Source organism: Xyrauchen texanus, chromosome 45, assembly GCF_025860055.1.
Source record: "Xyrauchen texanus isolate HMW12.3.18 chromosome 45, RBS_HiC_50CHRs, whole genome shotgun sequence".
NCBI classification, from domain to species: domain Eukaryota; kingdom Metazoa; phylum Chordata; class Actinopteri; order Cypriniformes; family Catostomidae; genus Xyrauchen; species Xyrauchen texanus.
Genome location: NC_068320.1, coordinates 4,502,779 through 4,510,617, shown reverse-complemented (window position 1 = coordinate 4,510,617; position 7,839 = coordinate 4,502,779). Strand labels below are relative to the sequence as shown.

Here is a 7,839-nt window from a genome sequence, read left to right as displayed (position 1 = left end):
TTTGTGATCATCATATAACAAGATTTGCTCGTCGACATCTTAAACCCCCACTTATATGACCACATCTCTACTTTATTAATTGCTTTCCTTATATTTCCTAATACATATGGCACATTCCTTCCTCTCATCCAAATGGCACCATCATCCGCATATAGTGCAGATTTGATACATCCATCAAAGTTTGAAAAAATATCATTTATCATTATGTTAAATAGTATTGGACTAATTGCACTCCCTGGGGAATACCATTATCTACATCCAATTCCATTGACATCTCCGATCCAACCTTAACTTTAATTTTCCTACCTGTTAAAAAGTCCATAATCCAATTATATAACCTTCCTCCAATACCCATTCTATTTAATTTAATAAGCAGTCCTTCCCTCCACATGGTATCAAATGCCTTTTCTATGTCAAAATACACTATTGTCATTAGTTCTTTCATTTTCAATGCCTTTTCCACATCATTACTTACTCTAACTAATGCATCTATTGTAGATCGTCCTTTCCGAAATCCACTTTGTATATTTGTCAGCAATCCTCTCTGTTCCAATATATGTGATAATCTGCGAACTATTATCCTCTCCATCCATTTACATAAATGTGATGTCAAAGCTATAGGCCTATAGTTGTCAGGGTTAGCTGGATCCTTACCAGGCTTATTAAATGGTAATATTACTGCACTTTTCCAACTATGCGGCAGTATTCCTTCCCTCCATATCTTATTAAAAAGTCTTAATACTAATTTGGATGATTCAACTGGTATCTGCCGAACATGGCATAACACAATTGATCTTGCCCAGGAGCTGTATATCCAGTGCCTATCAAAGCTATGTTGAGTTCCGACATTGTAAAATCCATATCTAGCGTTGACACCCCATCCTCCCTTTTCATCTTCACTTCCTTGTTCTCTCTAAGTGCAAGTTCTTTCTGCTGCTTATGGATTTCACTCAGGTGATTACAACTGTGTACTGCCACAAATACCCTACCTAACACTTCTGCCTTTTCTTTATCTGTCACTACCATCTTCTCTCTATCTATCAAAGCTGGGGCACCCCAGAGCCGTTAAAGAGTTGCGAATATAGACGGTTGCGACAGTGATCTCGCCGCCGCGCGGTCACGTGATTCGTGTAGCTCTCAATAGTTCCAAACAAATTGTGTTGCCAATGATTTTAAGCGGGGCAGAGAGCAGCAGCAGCTATTATTGCAGCAATTATCGGTAAATATTGACGCATAATGTACATTGCTTATTATGTTGACACTAAAATGACTTGCATATAATAGCATTTTTTTTTCTGGGGAGTAGCAGAAACACTGCATTAATACGTATTTGTGTTTAATTTTGGAGGGAAATTGGCTGCTCCCATAACATAGAATATGCGCGCGCGCGTGTGTGTGTATGTATATATATATATATATATATATATATATATATATAATGGCGTTGTGCAGGTTTATGTGAATGTAGATCTGACCTTGGTGGAGGAGAGGGATCTGGTGAAATATCTCAAACCTATCCAAAGTCGGAAGTTAATGAAGGGCATCAAAGAAGGTAAATTCATCTGTTCACCCATTACACTTTTCTCTCTTTCATGTCACTGAACTAGGGCCTTAGAACATTGGCACAACTGGTAGACAATATACTTTGTATGTAGTCCCAAGCTCACACATTGGTTACCTGTCAAATACAATTGTATTGGATGAAGTGATTAATCTCAGGTGTGTAGCACAGCTTATAGACCTTATTCATGTGTTTGGCTATTGTTCAGTGTGACGTAATGGGTTGGGGAAATGTATAATAGGCATAAAAAATAATAATTGGAATTACAAACTCATCAAAACTGGGCTGTTTTTCACTCCTGTTGTTTTCACATCTGGAAATACATAGAAGTGAATGCAGCTGATGCTTATTACTTGCATGCATTTCCAAACTTAATAACAATAGCAGTGAAAAACAATCAGACCCTGTTATGATGAGTTTGTAATTCCAATAGTGTATTGGCCTGTTATTTTAACTATTGTTTTTAAGTGGCATTATCAGAGCAATCTTTTAACATGAGTCAATGGACACTTCTGCGTTCTCCCAACCCATTATGTCACATTCGAACAAATGGCACTCGCGTGAATAAATTAGAATTGCTTCATCCAATAGTGCTGACAGGAAACCAATGTGTGCTTCCTCCAGGAAGTACTGGAGCAGGACTACAGTTAAGCACACAGTCTATTGACCCATAGCCCTACATCTTGCCCTATCTTAATTAATAAATTGTTTTTGTGCCTTCTAGGACTTGTTACTCTTAATATGGAGTTGGTCTCTGTTCCTGATCCAAGTGCTCCAAGTTCCCCAACTCCATGGTCTCCAAACACAACATTCCAGCCTCCAAATCAGCTGTTGCCCAGGCCTCCAAGCACTGCCCCAAGCACGTCAAGCGCTTCACAGCCTGGCGTACCATGGCATGTTGACTTTCGTCTCAACTGGGACCAGGTGTCATCAGCCATTCGGCTTAGAGTGGAAAAAGAAGAAAGACCATTGCCAGACGAGAGAAAGGCCTTCGTGGTCGTGCTCGTGGACCAAATGATGCAGCACGACCGCAACCCAACCAGAGCCATGTGCCACAGCGTTGTGAGAAACATTGTCAGGTAGGGATGGGACTATTATCAATATTAGCTGTCAGTTAATCCCCAGCCCCACCCCCTTCAACTGTTTGTAACTTTCACTGATTCATTCCCTGCACCTATGATGTAACAAGGGTGCAAAAGTGAAGACTTTGTAAACATGGTTTGTTTAAACTAGGGATGTCCCGATCCGATACCTAGATCGGTATCGGCTTCGATATTGACGTTTTTAGACGGATCGGGTATCGGTCTGACGAGCCCGACCCAAATCCGATACTCTGTGTTAGTCATGTTCGTTACTGTCAAGCTTAAAAAATGACATAAAAGAACTGTTAAAACACCATTAAAGCGGTTCATATGACTCGTGCATTTTATTCAAAGCCACTTGAAGACACGCGATAGCTCTGTGTATTGCAATAGGCTGTGTTTAATAAGTAAATGTATAAATGCACGCGCAACTTCAGCCCGTTAGTGAATGGCGCTTCGGTTTACACACACACACACGCGCGCGGCTATTTATAGCCTTCACACGTGCACAATATTTGAGCGCTACAAACGAACATCTCAGATGTAGATGCTCAGCAGTTCGGTTCACTTATAATATGGACTTAGAACGGCACTGGAGGTGCATTTAACCAGAATATAAATAAGAAGCGAATTAAACTGAATAAAAAGGGTGAGGGTTTAAAAGTTAAAACTGTCATGGAGAGACTCACAGCAGAGATATGAACTCTGCAGGGTTTATTGAGCAGAGGATTGAAACAGTGATGTAAACATTGTGAGTAAATCCAGTTAAGCAGAGTGGCAAACAGCAGGTAAGTAATATTCAGACAGTGTATAGACACGATGAAAGAGATAACTTACAACAATTTTATGATACTTGCAGGCAATAATGAAGACACATGTTTGACATAGTATTTCTGAGACTCCAGAACTTTCAACTATTGATGAGAACAGGCACAGAGTGTGAAAGTGAAAGAGACAGAGTGTGCGTGTGTGTGCGCGCGCGCGAGAAAGCGAGGTATTTATGCAGTCATTGATTAGCCACTAATGATATGCAGGTGTGTGTAATCAGAACTCAGGGAGTGCCAGTATCCAGTATGCTAGTTAATAATAAAGTGTTTCTTAATAAGCTATATATTTATATTGAAATAATGTGTAGTTAAAGATTTGTGTTTCTTTACATATTAATGAGTACACCCAATTATTTCCACACAATAATGTAAAGATATTATAAACTGATTATGCAATAAAACAACACTGGTATCGGATCGGGATCGGCCAATACTGAGATTTCCGTTATCGGAATCGGATCGGAAGTGGAAAAAGTGGTATCAGGACATCCCTAGTTTAAACAGAGCTAGTATATTCAAGAAAACCATACTAATTCACATGTTTTTATGAAGGTCTTGTTCAGCCTGATTTTTTTTTAAACGTGGTTCTTTCCTTTAAGTAATCCTTACATTAGCTGTACGCTTCTGTCGTAAGTGCCACAATGGTGACATGTTTCCTAATTATCCCACCCACATTTTCAGGAGCAATCCAAAATCATTTGGCGACATTGGCAAGCACGGTGATACTGCTGGAGACGGATGTCACTCTCTTCTGCAACAAGTAAAAACGAGAGTGGAGAACAAAAATAGGAATAATACTCTTGCTCAACGCCACAGAGAAAGAAGACCGTGCACGGGAATGGCAGGAGAGGCCAGACTGGCAAGAGGTCCTGTTGACCAATACGGGTATGTAGCAATATGTAAAGTCTGTCAATATTTGTTCGAAAGCATTGTATATGACCATGAATAACCCTGAAACAGGACAAAACATACTTTTCTCTTGACTACTTTATTGTCACTTTGACATGGACCCTTTTCACAGCAAGCATGTTGCGATGTTAATAGTGTAGTAAACACAGGTGTAATTAACTGTGATTATGGACTCTCATTCTGGCGTAATAATCAAGGAACATTGTGAACGTACTATGGGCGCAGTGATGTCACGCAGCACGTGAAAATAGTCCCCGTAGAATGCAACGTGGACTACTTTCAGGTGCTGCATGATATCACTGCGCCCATGGTACATTTGCAACGTTCCTTGATTATTACGCCAGAATGAGAGTATAGTTCCATGTCAAATCAGCCTAGAAAATTGCCACGTTTCATTTTCCGTTAGTTTTATTGCACATTCTAACTTGAGAAGAGACAACTTTTAATTAGGAAAAATTCTGGAAAACTTAGTCACTTTCCGATCCAATGATCTATGCTAGGCTGGAGCTATACGTGGTATCGCCAGACTCAGGGAACTGCTGGATGAACGGGAGAAAGGTAAAAATCAATTGTTTTAACCGAGGGGAGGTGGAAAATGAGCTTAATTCCCCAAATGGTGGAATATCCCTTTAATTAGTTTGATAAAATACACCTGTGTTTACAACACTATTACACTGTAAGATAACTTCTGTGGGATGGGTCTATTTAGACAGTCACAACAGGGAATCAAACTGCTGACCCTTCAGTCATGAGACGACTTGCTCCAACTTCTGAGCTATAACCGTCCCCAATAGTATTGTTACCCTGTGATGCCCACTCCTAGGTGTGTCAGGTGGGGCCCAGCAGATTGGCCAGAGGGGGAGACCAAGGCAACGTTGGAGAACATGAAGAGGGATCTGCTGAACATCTACTCAGGCATGCCATCTACTGTCTTTTTGGGTAATTTTGTTTAGACTTTAGTAATTGGTCAAGATCTGAACACTGTGTGTGTTGGGCAGCTACAAGACCAAATTGTTACTTGGGTACTAACAATACATTTGTATGTCTGTATACACAGAGGAAGGAATGACTGGGGCAGAGAGAGCAGAACCAATGATGGAAAAGACATACGTCATCCTGCGGAAATACCTTAAATTGCCTGCTGCAGCGATGTCTGAGATCAAACAGGAATGGACATTTCTCTTCTCTCAGAAATGCCTATTCTCAACGTCGATGTCCTTCAGAAGCTACAGGAGGCAATTAGTCGACGAGGACAGACCATCCTGGATTACTGTGCAACACTGGACGACCCCAAGATCCGTGATGTTCTGGCCTGCTATGATCCAGACTCTGACAAGGCTGCCTGCATCCTGCTGCTCCTAATGTTGTACTTCAAAGAGCCGAAAGAGAGTTTGATGCTTGAAGTTGATGTAAGATTTTTTATTCAAATATTTAAAATGCAAAATGAGTGATTACATTATCAACATTTACCTTGCATGATTTACTACCTCTGACAAATGAATAATATTTATCCTTTATCCTAAATCCATGCTGTTGTGTGTTAACTATGTTACAGCCATGTGCCACTGCTGTGGACGCCAATACTGCAGAACTCCCCAGCACCCCCTGCTTGATCATTCAAGGTAATGTTACTTTGATCTAGTATCGACAATTCTAACTCATTATTTTGTTTTCATTCTAGAAATCTACATGACCACAATAAATAATAATAATTATAATTATAATAAGAATTACATTTGTATAGCCCTTTGTATCTTAAGCAGATCGCAAAGTGCTCATAACACATAATGTTGTATCTGTTCATTTCAGGTGACATGATGAAGCCCTCTGGATGGCTTATATCCATCGAGGGACATGTCGTGATGGGCCCACACCCTTTCTTTTTACACAGAGTAGCTGCTTTCTTCAGCAGCTATTACGTCTTCAACCTTGAGTATCCTGCCGCTGGATCGTCGACGCTGGAGTTCATTCAAAGGTATTTTATAAAGATCACATTTAATCTTGTAATTCACATTATAGTACAGGCTTCCAACTCAATGATTGTCTTCAGGTCTAAAATGCTGACAAACGAGGTACCTGAGGCTAGCCTGGTGAGACCATCCTGATCTCGCAAACTCATTCAATTTCGCTCTGCAGATCAGTCTGGTTTTCTACACATGTTATGCTTACAAATACCTGTCGGTCCAATCACAGCTATTTATTTTGTTTTGGGGCAGGCTATGTGATGATGATTTCGAAACGTCTATTGCGAAATGCGAATGTATTGAATGAAGTAGATGAAATTTTTTTTAAAAGCAGAACAAAATGCTCTCAGGCCCTTAATTGAAAAGGATGTGTTTGTCTTACTTTCAACAGGGTTTGGTTTTCATTTACCAACTGGCCAATTGCGTGAAGATGCATTTCAGTGGCGGCGCACGTTGATATGGCCTCTCATAGTAGAAAATCAACCACTTTGCCTCAGGCAAACCTAACCTGAGGCACCTTGGCTAAAAATGGCTAAAAAAAATTATGGTGAGAGTAAGATCTAACAAGTTTGGATTATAAATCTATTAGGGTTTGATGTGGGGAAAAAGCACAGCAAAAAGCACACCTTGATAAATGCTGTCTGCAATACATACTGTAAGTCGATTTAAAACTGAAACTATCTTTGCTTATTAACAGGTGCTTCCTGGGCATCAATCCTGAAAGAGGCTCAAAGACCAAGAAGTGGACAACAATGAACCCTCATGTGAGCACCCTTTTGAGGAAACTTATTGACTTTGAGTGGGCATCATAGTTTTCCTTCATCACATTCCTTCATCGCTCTCTCCCTTGCTCTCTTATCTTGCCATGAAGGCCTCATTCTCATCCTGTCCATTACTGTTATTGTGACACAGCTAGTTGAATAGTTGAATTGTGAGACAGGTAGTTGAATTGCAAGTTTGCACAATTTCTCTGCATTTTAAGATGGCTTTTATGACTAGAAAGTTGAATTTCTTGAAGTTCTTGGCATCTGCTGTACATTGAAAAATATGTATTTGTTAATAAATATGCCATTGGGCTAACATTGACTTTACCTCAGAGTTGTTTGTTGGGGGGAGGGGGTTAATTGTAAAATGATTGTAAATTCACAGTAAATGGAAGCTTCATCTGCATTACTTTTACAGTAAGTTACTTGACAATTTTAGCATGACTTCCACAGTATACATTGTAAATTCACAGTAAATTATTGTCAACTTGTACATTACTTTCACAGTACACACTGTAAAAGTACAGGGCCTTGTTGTAATGATGTACAGCAAAAGATTGTAATTCCCCAGTAATGTACTGTAATATCACAGTAATTGCTTTGTCATTGAAGCTGTGAAGTTACAGTATACAATTGTGCTTTTACAACAATGCATTGTAATATCACAGATATAAAATTACAGTAAATTGCTGTGAGTATATTTCACAGTATATTGCTGTAATCCTTACTGTG

The 7,839-nt window shown here is 39.7% G+C and overlaps 1 pseudogene; it reads left to right on the top strand.

The window, feature by feature from the left end:
- The first annotated feature begins 1,489 nt into the window (after positions 1-1,489).
- On the top strand, positions 1,490-7,241 carry LOC127637749 (uncharacterized; annotated as a pseudogene).
- Positions 7,242-7,839: the final 598 nt, after the last annotated feature.